Consider the following 15,833-nt stretch of genomic DNA (forward strand, 5'->3'; position numbering starts at 1 on the left):
TTATATTTCATTCAAAATGTAGTGGGTCTGAAACATATTTTGTGGCTCAACATGGATATTAAAATGAACAAATAAAAAATCCCACTAAATACTGTTTCTGAGAACACAGAGGGAAGGGTTCTTATTGTTTAAAAATACAGTCCCATGCAACTGCTATGAGAAAGGTATGTCTGTTTTGGAGCAGAGCTGGTTGATTCTGGTTGGTTAGTTGGTTTGTTGGTTTTTTTGTTTTCTTTTGCTTTTATTTTCTTAGACAAGCCTTGCTCTGTATTTTTTCTATACCTATGAAAACTTGCAAGGAATGACAAATTTTTAGAAAATGATTCGGAGTGTTTTCTTTAAAGAATGATTGCTGTAGCACCGAAATTCCTGAACATTTCACATACAACCAGACTTTTTCAGCCACTGTAGGAATTGGTGAGATACTTAAATTTTGTCTCACTGCTGCCAGGCATCAAGTCAGTAATGAGAGACCCAAGTGAGAAGGGGGAATGCTTCCTTCTGCTCTTGAGTGAGTGGCTTGAGACTAAGTGGGAGCTGCCTACGTCTGGTTCAGAGGAGGGGTAGGAAAAGCTGATGGGTAACAGAGGAGGGAGAAGAAAAAGGGATAAGTGAGGAAGAGCAGGAAGAAAAGTTGCAGGCTGGGATGGAGGAACTGAGTCTGATGTAGACTAAAACTACTAAAACATAAAATCATAGAATCAATTGGGTTGGAAAAGACCTCCGAGATCATCAAGTCCAATCCTTGGTCCAACTCCAGTCCATTTACCAGATCATGGCACTCAATGCCACGTCCAATCTGTTTAAAAACTTACAGGGATGGTGAATCCACCACCTCTCTGGGCAGGCCATTCCAGTGCCTGATTACTCTCTCTGGAAAGAATTTTTTTCTGATCTCCAACTTAAATTTCCCCTGGCAGAGCTTGAGCCTGTGCCCCCTTGTCCTATTGCTGAGTGCCTGGGAGAAGAGACCAACCCCCACCTGGCTAGAACTTCCCTTCAGGTAGTTCTAGACAGTGATGAGGTCACCTCTGAGCCTCCTCTTCTCCAGGCTAAACAACCCCAGCTCCCTCAGCCTGTCCCCATAGGACTTGTGCTCCAGTCCCTTCCCCAGCCTTGTTGCTCTTCTCTGGACTCGCTCCAGCACCTCAATATCTTTCCTGACCTGAGGGGCCCAGAACTGAAGACAACACTCAAGTTGTGGCCTCACCAATGCAGAGTACAGGGGAAGGATCACTTCCCTGGTCCTGCTGGCCACGCTATTTTTGATACAGGCCAGCTGCATTTAAACTTTTTTAGACCAAATCTCCCTTCCTTTATATGACAACTTTCTGCGTTTCACATTATGGCTCTCAAACTTGAGCATCTGCAAAAGAAAATGGTAGAAGGAAAGAAGATACTATTCACAGGTCCTGCTGAGTAAAAAAAACCCTTCCAAGCTTGGGCCAACATCTGTGGAGGAGGGATGGGAAGTTACGTGAAGCTTAGCCCTACACAGCCCTCTCAGCTGCCACCTGTGTTTGCTGTTGTGGGAGCGTGGGTTTGTTTCACAGTGTTCCCTCACTGAGGTGGGTTCCACAAGCCCTAGTTTGAAACACTGCAGCAGATTGTAGTGTCCTTGAGGGATGCCATTCTTCTAGGTTTGTCCTCTTTAGAAACCCATTGCCCTGTATTAATCAAATCTGTTGTGCCAATAGAAGTTTCAAAGAGAAACTTCATTCTGGCTAAGTCTTGTTGCTTGGTATCTGCATATTGCTAAATAGCATAAAATTTGTGTAAGAGAACATTCTTATGCCCTAACAACAGAAAAAGTATTGTTGGCATTTAAATCATTAGACAACAGACACATTATTTGGAGTGTGCTGCGGTTTAAACTTAAGCAATACTAAAGCAAGGAGTCTGTGGTGCCTCATTTTGTAGAGTGTTTATGTGGTGTTGGGCAAGGCCCTTACAGAGTAGTTGAGTGTTTGTTTTTCTGTGTGCTGGTCTTTAGACATCCAGGTGTTGATCAGCAGGTAGCTACTGCTGTCAGTGCTCAGTGTAAGCTTTGAACCTATGCAGTCCTATGCTGATGTGAAATAGCCTTACAGCATTGGCAGCCCACAAAATCTTATTTCAGGTGATGGTGTTAGCTTTGATGTCTGTTTCCCATTTTGCAAATTTGGAAAAATAATCTTCCTTTGCAGAATTTCTGTGAAGATTTCACAGGAGTACTCTGAAAAGTGATTTGTTGATGTTTTTGAAGCCATTAGTCTGGTAAAAATACTTTATGGACTTGTGTGGTATTTGTGAATTTAGTGTTGTATAATGTTGTTGTAAAGCAAAAAATGTTCAGCATGTAAGATGCGGAGCCTCATTTCATAGTGAAATGAGAAAGAGCTGTCGCTGGAATGCAGCCAGCTTCAGAAAAATCTGTGTGGCTGTGTGATCCTACAGAAAGTTCAGAAGCCAGACCTTTAGGTTACTTTAGGTTCCTTTCATCTGGTTTGGTACCCTTCTCCCCAAGACCTGGAAGTGACTGCTGGAGCACTGAGTGGTGTCCAAACAGCTGTGGCCTTCCTGCCTCTCCTGCTGGAGCTCACCTGCCTGGGGCTGTACTCACAGCCTGTCCCTGCAGGGAGCAGCCAGCTGCTTGGGTGGGAACCAACTGGAACCACCTCATCTACCATCTGGCAATTGGACTTCTGTTGTGGACAGGGGAAGAGATGTCCTAATACCCCTGAAGGTGGTGATGGGGATCAGATATCACATCCAGCCATCATAAACGCTGAAACTGGACCAGTATTGTATTGCCTTGCAGTGTATCAGCTACACTTGCAATTAGCTGGATGGGGGATGCTGAGTTCAGTTTTTATGGACAACTTGCATTATGAAATCCTTAATTTTTGAGCACTCAAGTGTGTAATACTGAATGTCCTCACAGTTCTTAGTGTAGCTTTGTGTGCCTCTGTTATCTATAAGAGTATTTGCTAATGTTGTATGTCAGAAACACATAATGTATTTATTGAGGAAAGGATTTTTGGGAGGGGCAGAAGGAGGATAAGATTGTTGCCTGTAATAACCCATTAGCACTTACAATGTGATTACAGTAGTCTTCCTGTGCAATTTCTGCCAGGTTGTATTGGACTTACATGTGGTATAATTAAGTGTGCTGTAGGAAACAGTTGGTTCTGCATGGGAAAGTCATCTTATTTAATACAACAATTTTATTGTCCTCATTGCCAGAAAAAGACTTAGTAGCTCAGTTTTCTTGGTTGATCTTGGTACTCTAGACAAGTGTGAAAGGATTAGAAAAGGTGTCCTTACTAAGGTAGAAAGTAGGAACCCAAGCTGTCAGGAGTGCTGAAACACAGGCATGATCCAAACTTGTATATTAATTTAATTCTTTTTTATCAAGCCACACTTGTGGAGGAAGTAGATGATTTCATTTCCACAATTACTTTACACCAGGCTAAAAGAATATCTAACAAAAAGAGGGCACCTTCTGAAAGTTTGTGGGCTTTTTTCTTAGTGTCCTGAGACAATTTGCGTCACACCTTCCTCCTTTCCCTCCTCTCAGTAATTTCTGTGCAAAGTTATTGATGAGGTCAAACTAGTGAACAGACTGTGCTGCATCAGTGTGTCAGTTGTAGAGACTTGTGCTTTCTCTGGTAGCTCACCTTTCACTCCACCCATTTCATATTTCTTCTGTCTTTCTAGTTTTCCTCTTCCCCCTTCTGTCTCAGCAGCACAGTCTTGTAAGATTTTGGCTCCAGAAGTGACTGACTGGACATTTGGAGAACATTGAACAGAAAGGACAGGGCTTGTACCCATAGGTTTTAGTAACACTTTGGTTGGTTCTGACACAAATGCTTTGCTCTTCCGTGGAAAAGCTGCAGATGTAGCTGAAGGTGCTGTGACCTCTCTAATGGGGAAGGGTGGGCAGATAAAAATTCCTTCAGTTATATCAGAATTGAAATTTAAACAAAGGGATATTTTTTTTAGTGTAGCTGTTATCTTCCCAGTATGCAACAATGTCAGCCTGACCAGCAGTTATTTAAAAAGACTCAGCATGCATTTCATTTTAGAGTTAAGCCTTGCTAGTGTAAGTAAATAATGAAAGTCTTATGATGTGAACTGTAACAATCCCTTTTTGGACACAGTGTTGTGGCACGTGAGTTGACCTGCCAGATTGCTCTTCTAGTTTATTTGAATTTATTACTCATATTCTCTACCTGTTCCGATGTTGGAACCCTTTTACATGTGCTTTGGCCTTTCAGCTTCCTTACATTCCATCACACAACTCTGGTACACCACTGTGATAGCTACAAGAGGGACAACAGATTTGCTCTTCAGAGGAGGGTTCTTAATAATAATACTGGCTCAGAGTTTGCAGCAGAGCACTTCTGTGGTCGCCTGCAACTTTAAAAGAGTGAGGAATCATTTATGTTCCTCCAATACAGTATTTGATGGTTTTCTGTTAGTAAAATGATTTGAGGATAAGTGCTGAACAGTGGGATTGCTTGCAAATCAGAAAGGTCAGGAATAAGGATAGAAAGTGAATTCTCCTAAATACCTTTGTTCATAATAGTGATCCTAAAAGATGTGAGTGAGAAAGATAAATGAAGAACAGCTAAAAGAACTTCAGAATTAATTTCTGAATAACTTTTCAGTTACAGCTGTTTTTTTAAGGGCAGTGTTGAGTAACTGTTTAGAGAATAGTCTAAATTCCCCTTACTGAAAACAGGCAATATACCAAAAATGTAAAAAAACCTCTCTTTTTTCAAAGTAGAATTTGTGTTATTATCTACTGCTTTGTATCACAGACTTGAAGCTTTTAAATAACTGTTAAATCATGAAAATTCCTATTTTAGCAACTTACCTATGTTACAATGATCTGATTAAAACGTCTCACTTCTAGACTACCAGAATTTCTTTGGCATTTTATATGCTTTGTTTTTTGGGTTAAGTTGTTAAATTTGAAAATCACTAAGTTAATCCTACAATGGAAACATGTGCAGCTGACTTTTTTGTAGGGGGCTTTCATCCTCAATAACAGCAGTTGGGATTGTTGTATTCTCTGTTTTGGGGCTTGTACAGCATATGATTGATTTGTGTCTCGTGCTAGCTGTAAGCACGGAACCCACACACGTGCTGCAGTGTAACAAGGTTAGAGAAGTACATTTTGGACTGGGTATGAAACAGTCATCAAGGATATTTATTCATTCTGTTGAAGTTTCACCCTGCATTATAAAGCAGACTTGGAGAAAAAAATTAATCTCTTGCACAGATGTGTTTCACCTTTGCTGTAGCCAGGTCTGTGCTGCCTCAAAAATGGAGCTGGTGATAATACTCCATTATTGAAATCCTAAGTACTTTTGGAGTTTGTTTACTCTGGCTGATTTCTTCTCCCCACTCACCCTGAGAAAACAAACCACAGTAGCCAGAGGAAAGGTCTGTACTGAGACTGGAGCTTTGGATTTTCACCTGTGTAGTAAATCCTTTCAGCTGAGAGGAAGGAAGCTATGATAGCTGGACTTTCCTAAGAGCAGCTGGCATCATGTCCAGGTGTTCTGTACTGATCCAGCCTAGCTGGGAGACAGCAAACACAAATACAGGTTTGTCCAGATCACGGTCCACTGAGCTGGAACTAGATTTCTTAGTAAACATTACTGCTGGTAATGTTTGATAGTGTCACCAGTTACCTACAGACAGACGTGGCCCTCTGGGAATATGCAACTTCAAGCTCTTCGGATTCAGTTTTTGTTCACATGTCAGCATCATCTCTGCTTTGTCTCGTTTCTCTGTTGGATGCTCAGTTTATTCCCCAGAGATGATTTTTGTTCAAGAGCAGACTCATGTCAGTGGCTGTGGCAGCCAAGTGTCATTTATCCTTGAACATTCAGTGCAGGTTTGTAAAATACAGGTTTTAAATCTGTATCAGAACTGCTCTTCTCAGTGAGGATTCTTTGGTTTCATGTGCCGCTTCGTATATATCAGGCAGAAATTCTGACAGACGTGAGGAGCTTTTTATTATAAATGTATGAGGTAGCTAAGAGGAAGGCATGAAGATTGCTTGCAAGGACCTTGGGCAGTAACGTGGCTGTGAATGTCTTTTTGTGTACAGACTTGAGTGTGAGGATCTGTGACACAACCCATCACACTTGTGAACGTTTGTATGTGGCTTGTTGAGAGTGAGTGCCACATTCCTGAATAGACATTCAGAATGTTACTGGTGTTGAATTGGAGCAAAGGTGACCCCTGGTCACTGAAAAAAAAAAGAGTGAATAGGGGAGGCTTTTGGGTTATTTTTTGAGATAATTTTAGTGTTACTGTTCATTCCCTGGACAGCCAGTGTGAGGTATTCTGCCACCACCACGAACACGGTTTCTGCAGGCAGTTTCAGCAAGCCCTTGGTCTTAAGCGATCTGTGGAGTATACAAACTTAGCTTTGGCTGCAGTAGAATAATTCAAATGATTCTTACTTGAGGCATCTGATTTGTTTCTGAAGATGGAAAGGAAGACAGATGCGCTGCCCCTGCCCTTACTGTGTCTGGGTCAGGTGGTGTGGCCCAAAGGTGTGATTGCCGGGGCTGGTGCTGCCCCTGCCCTGCCCTCCTGCCCGGGGCTGGTGCTGCCCCTGCCCTCCTGCCGCCCGGGGCTGGTGCTGCCCCTGCCCTCCTGCCGCCCGGGGCTGGTGCTGCCCCTGCCCTCCTGCCGCCCGGGGCTGGTGCTGCCCCTGCCCTCCTGCCGCCCGGGGCTGGTGCTGCCCCTGCCCTCCTGCCGCCCGGGGCTGGTGCTGCCCCTGCCCTCCTGCCGCCCGGGACTGGTGCTGCCCCTGCCCTCCTGCCGCCCGGGACTGGTGCTGCCCCTGCCCTCCTGCCGCCCGGGACTGGTGCTGCCCCTGCCCTCCTGCCGCCCGGGACTGGTGCTGCCCCTGCCCTCCTGCCGCCCGGGACTGGTGCTGCCCCTGCCCTCCTGCCGCCCGGGACTGGTGCTGCCCCTGCCCTCCTGCCGCCCGGGACTGGTGCTGCCCCTGCCCTCCTGCCGCCCGGGACTGGTGCTGCCGCTGCTCTCCCCTCCTGCCGCCCGGGGCTGGTGCTGCCGCTGCCCTCCTGCCGCCCGGGGCTGGTGCTGCCGCTGCCCTCCTGCCGCCCGGGGCTGGTGCTGCCGCTGCCCTCCTGCCGCCCGGGGCTGGTGCTGCCGCTGCCCTCCTGCTCCTGCCGCCCGGCTGGTGCTGCCCTGCCCTCCTGCCTGGGGCTGGTGCTGCCGCTGCCCTCCTGCCACCCGGCCGGGAGGACACACACAGGGCACTGCTCTCCAGCCACTGCCGAGCGCTGGGTGCTGCAGGGGACGCTTTTGGAGCTTCCTGCCACTGCTTTGTTCTCTTCCCGGCCCTGGTTGATACAGAGAATTAACCTGAAGCCTGCAAAACGAGCCAGTCACATGGACAGACTGTGCCAGATACAGCTGTAATCCTGAGCTGAAAAAGGGAATTTGTCCTCCCCCTCTTCCTGCTCTTCTGCATTTGTTTTCCGATTTAGGAGTGCAGGCACCGAGTTGCATAGCACAATGGAGAGTTAATGTAACTACTTCTGAAGCGTCTGCTGGCAAGAAAACTCTGACGTCAGCAGAGTTGGGGTGAGGTTTCGCATTGCGCACATTCAGTCGCTCAGGTCTGGAATAATGGCATATTGGAATGGGAGCAGAGTTTAGAGGGGGGTCACAGTGAATGGTGCTTGTAGCCTGCTGCTCAGTGTATGTCTTTGCTGGGTAGACAATGTACTTGATAAACTACATATTGTCCCATTTGTTTATTACACTCAGATTATTCTGTAAGTTTTTCTGCCTGCCACTATTGGCTTGCAGGATGTTGCTTTTAGCTCTTTAAACTGTGCTTACAGTAACACTTCTTTGCTGGTGTTTCAAGTGAAGATATTTTCCGGAGGCAAACTGCTTGTATCGGTCAAGGGCTTTTTCCCCCAGTGTTAGCACTAGGTTTAGATAAGCAACAAGAACATAAATCAGTAATCATCTACTGCAATTTGAAATTCATAATGACTAACTTGCAAGTAGAAAGAAAGAAAGGACCTAAAGATGCAGTGTGAATTTAAGATCCACCAGAGAAAGTGGTATTTTATTTTGAAGGTGATCAGAGTTCTGACTTCTGTTATTGGTGATTAAAGAAATAACTTTCACTGGAAAATAAATATGAAGGCCTGTGTATTAAATTTAGTTTTAGATACTTGTTTTATCTAAGATTTATCTGGATGCAGACAGCTCAGGAGAGCTATATTTAAGGCCATCAGAGCAGAACTGTGGGTGTCATTGTAACAGGATTCAGAGTCAGGCTGTAGGATTGCAGTTGATTGTAAAAATAAACAAGAAGCTTTAGTAGTGTTTACAAATTATTTACTCTTGTTTTCTAGAGGACAAAATCATCATGACATTTGAGGACTGTATCTCAAGTTTAGGCTAATGAGTACTCATGCCTGGAGGCAGCATCTTCTGTACTAATATAGTTTACCAAATGTGATGTTTCTGTGGTCTAGGAAGCTTTTAAATGTGACTTAAAGGTGTTGGGGTTTTTTAAAAGTTTTACTAAAATGGATATAGTTGAAAGCATATTACCAGTGTAACTATTTAAAACCCACAAAGTATGGCTTTATCTCAGAACCTGAAATAATACAGGTTTGTTTAGAGACTATAATTAGAAAGTGTTTAGCTATTCTAAATAATGGAGAAGATAAAGGCAGTAGCTTTTCTAGGGATTGCGTTATGCTTGCTTCATATTTTCTTTTGTGCCCGTAATTGTTGGAAATAGATGATGTGTCCCAGCCTGTGGCACAAAGGGGCCCAACTAATGATCCTTCCATAATTATGTAGAAAGACCTGTTTAAGATGATGCTTTGGAAGAAAAGAGTAACATCCAACATAGCCAGAATACGTGAATTTGCATGTGTGAATGTGAGTGGGTGTGTGAAGGGGAAAAGGCTTTGCAATTCCTCCTCAAAAGTATGAGGGCATGGGAGTTGTACTTCAGAAATACTCACTGTGTTGTGAGGCCTGGCAGTGGAGGCGTCACTTGCTAATTTGTAGGTAATTGCGTAAACACAACAGTGCGGATACATCTTGACACAAGCTCATCTGTCTCCACTAAGAACTAAGAACTGCTGCAGCATCCTCAGCTGGCAGAGGAACATCACTGTAGGTCCCATTCATTTTTTTCTAAATCTGTATGTTTACCAACAGACTACAAAAGCAGAGCAGGGGACCTTTGTGTATTTAATTGTATTTTTAAAGTTGTGTGTGAAGCTTTCTGACAATCTGCCAGGGCCTCCTCAGTGCTGTGTGACCCAGCACGCTGCCTGATGCACAGGACTGTGAGGTCTCTGGCTAACCCAGTGGCTTGCAGGGGATTCACCCTGTGTTGAATCATGCTTGGTTCCCATTAACAAGGCAGTGAGGACTAAGGAAGTTTCACAAGAATAAGTTTTTGAAGCCATGAGTGGATGTTTTTACACTTACCTTGCCAATTGGTGCAGCAGTTGTTTTGCATAGGCAAACTGTTTACTCTTCAGTCTATGTTGCTGTCAGTGAAGAATGTTTGGAAAAACTCATCAACCTGGCTAAATCCCGCTGTGTGCTGACAGAGCATATTTTTTGGCATAGTAGGATGTTGTTGTAGGTGGAATAAATGTGCTGGCAGAATAACTCCTCCTGGTGGCATTTATTATATTTCCAGCATAGGTACAGCATCAGATCTACTTTAAATGTCAAGCATTCAGCTTTTTTTTCTTTTGCTTTTTAGCTGGTGTTTACACTAGTCACAATGCCAGTAGAGTCTGTCTGTAAAGGCTGCTAGATCATTCCCCTTCTCTTGCCCTGGCTGTGTTGAATGGGCTCTATCTTTTCAACCTGGTCTTTTTTTAAATTAATTTTCAGCAGGACTAGAAGAATCTTTTCCACTAATTCTTTTCTGCAAAGATACATCAATGAGATTTAAAATTTCATGTAAGGTATTCATAAGCAAAGATCTGGGTGTTTGATGGCTAGGCAGTTTGACTTTACCTTCCTGTACTAATGTGCTTTCATTCTACATTAGGTTCAGCTGTGAAATAAGTTTCATGGTACTTCTGTCATTTCCTGACGCCAATGGTTTTTCTGGAGGCAGTGGCTTTCCTGTCTGGAAGCTACAAACAGCGTTCCTGGCAGGATGGAGTATTTTTGTTTCTCCAGCTAGACCTTTCCCTGTCTTTGTTTTTGTCTCTTTTTCTCTCAGTTGTTCTTTTTTCTTTCTTTTTTTTTCCTTTTTAACCTTGGTCTGTATTTGAAATTGCACCAGTTCATTTAGAACTGCCATTACAAGACTTGGTGATTGGAAATACATCCATGCAGGATTTTTCAGTTAATATACTGACAGAATAAATTCATAGGTGAGGCTGCAGTAGAACTGGACGTGTCTTACTAGGCTTTGCAGTAAGCTCACTTCTTGAGTGAGCAAGAGTGGATAGTTAGGTTGGTGCAGTTTGTACCTGACCTGAGATCTGTTTCAGAAGTTGTGGCATTAGCCATAATAGAGTTCAGAAAGCTTTCTGTCTCTATCCTGGACTTGCTGCTGCTGGAACAGACAGACATGGCTTATTCACTCAGTTACCCAAGCTTTTCTGAATGTTCTATATTGAATGATATTTACCAAAATTATTAGTTTCTCTGTAAAGAGACATATCAAAAGAGACCAGTGCAGGGCAGTCACTCAGCTCTCAGGGCTGAGATAAAGTTGGTTTACAGTGACTTACTAAGCTCCTATGAGCTGTCACAGTGGCTTTCAGAAACTGACCAAGTTCTTATCCTACCCCATGATAAGGTCTAATTAGTCAGCCTAACTTGATCTCACTGAAAGAATTCAAAATGCTTACTAACTTGGTCCCTTTTAGTTCCTTTAGTTAATTTACTTTAAAAATTTTATCCAAAGTGTATGTGCATGTCTTTTTAATAAACTGGTAAAATCGCACCAGGGGGTTAAAAAAGGGTATTCCATTAATAGCTTCCAGCATTTCTTTCTTTGAGGCAAAGCTGTTTCAAGATCAGTGGGGGTGGGGAGGGTTGATGTTTGTGGGTTGGGTTTTTTTATTTTTTTTGTCTCCCCTGCCTCCAAAATTGAGGTTATTTATGCCACAGAAAGAACAGAGCTGGAAGATGCTGCCAATCAGCTGGTCAGTAGTGACTTCCCTCAGCACAAGACAGAAACCTCTGGCTCTTGCTGAATATTTACAAACCATTAGAAGCCAGGATCTGGTACTTCTGTGTCCCCAAAGCTGCTGTCTCTCTGGTGTGCTGTTCACATTCTGTCTGTGTGCTCTCTCTGAAACTCCTGTTTGTGGTTTCTGATCCGTCTACTACAGTATTTGTCCCACCTTGTATCTTGGTACACATTATTTGGTTTGTTTATGTAGTCGGATAAACATGAAAGTCTGCTTGGAAACAAAAGCTTGTCAGAACTCAGTATGTAGCCATTACTGTTTGACCAGGCGAAATTACAGACCTGAAATTAAATCTGCTTATTCTGGAAATTTGTGAGTTTGGGGTATTTTAATTTTGGAATAGTTTTTCTGTAGGAATGATCTCACCATTCAGAAGTGTTGCAATGTTTTCCACTTACAGGGTTGGTGACACTGGAGGAAACAAAACTTTCTGTTCTTTCACTGGTGTATATGTCTGTACTCTGATTATTTTTCTATGTATAGTGTGGAATAAAAAGCAACTGCAGGAAATACCAAGCTATCATTCAGCAATAGTTTTAAAGAGTAAAACCAAAAGTGGGCAGTACTTGCTTTAAACCCAAGTAAATACAGAGAGAAAAACCTGAACCGTTGCTTTGGGATTATTTTGCTGTTGCCGGGTAATTTACTTTGTTTAAAGACTGAATCTGCTCATACCATATATGTGTTCTCAGAAGACATGATTTGGAATCACATTCCCTAGTCCTTTTATATTGACTGCTTTTACAGATTATTAGGATTTTAAAAACCAGAATTTACAGTACATTTTTACTTTAGGAAAGGGAAATGTTTTGGATTTATGGGGGTTTTTTTTGTCTCCAGCAGTTCACACAGTCATGTGTCAGTATTTTGAATAATTTGTTAATCTGGCTAATTTTCTTCTCAGATGATGGTTAGAAAGTGTTTAGTTTAAATGAAAGTAGAGTTAGATCAAAAATTACAGTTAGATTAAAACTTTTTTTTTGGTACATAGGCAGCTTGTACAGTTTTTAAATCCCTTAGTCTTGCTTTCACTTTTCAGACCGCTGGCTAGTCAGATATTTTGGAACATTACTTCAATGTGTGTGTATATATGTGTGTGTATATATATGTGTGTAAATATATATATCTATATGCACATACACATATATATAAAGTATATCTTTGCAATATTCAGAAATGAAAATACATGCCCATCATTGTAGAAAGAGACTACATTCCCTTCACTTAAGCAAGAAAAAAAATCGTGCTACATGTGAAGATTTTAATGATTAAAGAGGTTTTGGTGATTTTTTTTCTTCCCCATTTTTTCCCCTCAGTGTTTCCAAGACTTTGGTTTCTGTTGGCAGAGTTTGATGTACATTTGCTCACAGAATGCACCAGAGTGCACAGGAGAGGCTTTTGACACACCAGCCAGTGCCTGGTTGAACTAAGAGTGCTCTGCTGAGTCAGATAAGGGAAAATTGATCCAGTCAGTCTTAACTTGCAACAGACACAGGCCTGCAGATCCACAAACAGAAGGCATCTCTGCACCGAGTTCGTAGCTTTGGTCAACCATTGCACACAATGTACCCAGATTTAATGCTGCTGGTTTGGAAAATGAATGTTTTTAGCCTTTGAGGAATTCTTGCCCATTTGCCACCAGACTGAGGGAAGGCACTTTGAGTGCACTTTCTTCTTGACAAGCATTTTATCTTGCAAGAGGAACAGTTTTGCTGGAGTTGCCAATGAGTTGCTCAGAGACTTTCAGAATGAGTTGTGCAGTTTGCAGCACTTCCTTTCCCAATAGCAGCTGTCATGGACACATGATACAGGATGTATTGCTCATAAATTTCTAAGGAAGAAGCATAACTTTTTTTTTTTTTTAATAAGCTGTTGAAGATTTTTCTAGCTGTCAGAACTGGTTTGTCGTGTGCTCCATACCGTTGAAAATTTTAAAATAGAACATTGTATATCAGTTGACTTCTGGCAGTTCTGCAGTGTGTATTCTGCAGGCTTCTCTGTATTTTAAATACTCTCCGTCTTTTCATTTTTATGCCCGGTCAGTCTGACTGTCTCAGGCTTTCAGCCCAAGCGGGTTCATAGTCTGTCTGTTTGCTTCATTGTTTTACAAACAATATTGCTTTGTTCTGCAAGTTAAAATAGAATTTCCAGATAGTTGACACAGGACTTTAAGGAAAAATAAAGTGCAGTCAGAATAAACTCAGAGAGGGTAACAGTGCAGTTACTAGATTTCTTAAGAGATTAAACTATCTCTGCCTCACAAGTGTTTTTCTCTTAATTCTCATCTGATAGTGAGTATCAGGGATTCTTACTAACATGGACCTGTACACTAGTTGGGATTGGAAGTAGCCTTACAGATGATGTGGTTGCAGCCCCTCTGCCGGGGTCAGGGACAGCTGCCACTACATGAGGTTGCTCAGGGCCCCATCCAGTCTGGCCTTGGACACTTCCAGGGATGAGGCATCCACAGCTTCTCTGGGCAACCTGTGCCAGTGCCTCACCACCCTCACAGTAAATCATAGAATCAGTTGGGTTGGAAGAGACCTCCGAGATCATCCAGTCCAACCCTTAATCCAACCCCACTTTGATTACTAGATCATGGCACTCAGTGCCACGTCCACTCTCACCTTAAAAACCTCCAGGGTCAGAAAATCCACCACCTCCCTGGGTAGGCCATTCCAATGCCTGACCACTTTCTTTGTAAAGAACTCCTTCCTGATATCCAACCTAAACCTCTCCTGGCAGAGCTTTAGCCCATGCCCTCTTGTCCTACTGTTGGTTGCCTGAGAGGAGACCAATCCCCACCTGGCTACAACATCCTTTCAGGTAGTTGTAGAGAGTGATAAGGTCTCCCCTGAGCCTCCTCTTCTCCAGGCTAAACACCCCCAGCTCCCTCAGCCTCTCCCCATAGGACTTGTGCTCCAGTCCCTTCACCAGCCTTGTTGCTCTTCTCTGGCCCCACTCCAGCACTTCAATATCTTTGCTGAACTGAAGGGCCCAGAACTGAACACAGTACTCAAGGTGTGACCTCACCGACGCAGAGTACAGGGGAAGGGTCACTGCCTTAGTCCTGCTGGCTACACTATTCTTGAATTTCTTCCTCACATCTAATCTAAATCTCTACATAAGAAGTCAGGCAAGGCTAATGATTTGAAGACTCCCCCTGAAGTAAAATGACTCTGCATTGTAGAAACTTCCCTGTGTTAGAGCAAGTCCTTTTGCTCCTGGAAGATCCCTTGTTTCTCCCTTGGCAGTGGTCCGGTGGCCTGCATGTGCCAAGCTGGCTTGTCCATAGGGTTTAACTTTTTTCATTTTAGGAATAAGGGACTATTCAATTCTTCTTATCAGTTCTGTGTTCATATGGGCATGTCCCAGATCTTGTTTGCACCTTCACTGATCCCTCTGCAGCTTCAATGTCAAATGGGCGAGTGAGTGACTGCTTGGTACCATAGGTGCAGGGTACTCTGCTACCAGTCTTTTGAATGTACAAGTGAAATCATTTCACTGGAGTAGTTCTGTTCTTTACAGATGATGCCTGAAGTTTGAGACTTGACATGGCAGATTTCTCAAGGTTTTGAGAAATTTGTCTTGGATTAGTTGTGGATTTGGGAATCCCATTTTTGAAATAATTGCCTCTGTGCAGCTATCAATACTCCATCCTTAAGCATAAGGAAGCGCGATGTAATTAACTAAATGATCAAGTAATTTTCACCCTGGAAAGGATCTGCTACTAGTAGAAGCAACTCCAGTAACTTTTGCCAAGAGTGATCTTCGTGCTTTAAGATAAGCATTCACATGAGGGCTTTAGAACAAAGCAGGACAGAAAGTAAGAGATAACCTTCCTGCAAAAGCGTCTGAAAGGTAAAAGTCACTTTCATAATATGGAAACTACCAGACTGATGCCCTTTGTTCAAAAGAGAAAACTCATAATGAAGTAAAATTTACATAATTTTTGAAGTAGTTTTACACAGTTTCGTTTAAGTGAATTATTTAAGACACTTAGACTTCACATTTTTGCATCCTGTCATACTATAACAAATCACTGTAAATGTTTGACAAGTATCTGTAGGTCTGGGTTTGTGTTAAAAGCTTGAGAAATCTTCTGGTACAGATTTGCTAAAGTTCTTTTGTATGAGTAAATTTTCGGTTAAATCCAAATAGTATCAACGCTTTATTTCAACTTTTATTAGAAAGTTGCAAGACATCAAAAACTCTACACAAGTTAAACTTAAGTATCTTTACAGTCTTTGAAAACATTACATGGAAAATGTAACTAATCTCGATTTAGTTTTTGAAGGGAAGTATATTGAAGGAGTTACAAATGCACTCTGCTAATTGTTGCAATTAACCATTTACCTGCACAATATGCATTCATTTAACACAGTATGCTGCTTTATGTTACCATTAAAGGACTTTATTTTTCAACTTAGTGCACACAAAGATTCTACCAGAACCTTTGTTTCAACACAGTTTCCATTTGTTTACCTCCAAGTTGCAGGGTGTTGATTATGCTTGTACTAAATCATCTGTGCATAAACCAAGTAACAGTTCTAGAATGCTCTGACACCAAGTGCATTGAAGTGAGTATGG

At 42.6% G+C, this 15,833-nt stretch overlaps 1 protein-coding gene across 4 annotated transcripts in view; it reads left to right on the top strand.

Moving 5' to 3' along the window:
- Nucleotides 1–15,833, top strand: part of RNF19A (ring finger protein 19A, RBR E3 ubiquitin protein ligase) — a 61,872-nt gene that overhangs the window by 18,808 nt on the left and 27,231 nt on the right. The window lies entirely within an intron of this gene.

Source organism: Pithys albifrons, chromosome 4 (assembly GCF_047495875.1).
Source record: "Pithys albifrons albifrons isolate INPA30051 chromosome 4, PitAlb_v1, whole genome shotgun sequence".
In the NCBI taxonomy this organism is placed as follows: domain Eukaryota; kingdom Metazoa; phylum Chordata; class Aves; order Passeriformes; family Thamnophilidae; genus Pithys; species Pithys albifrons.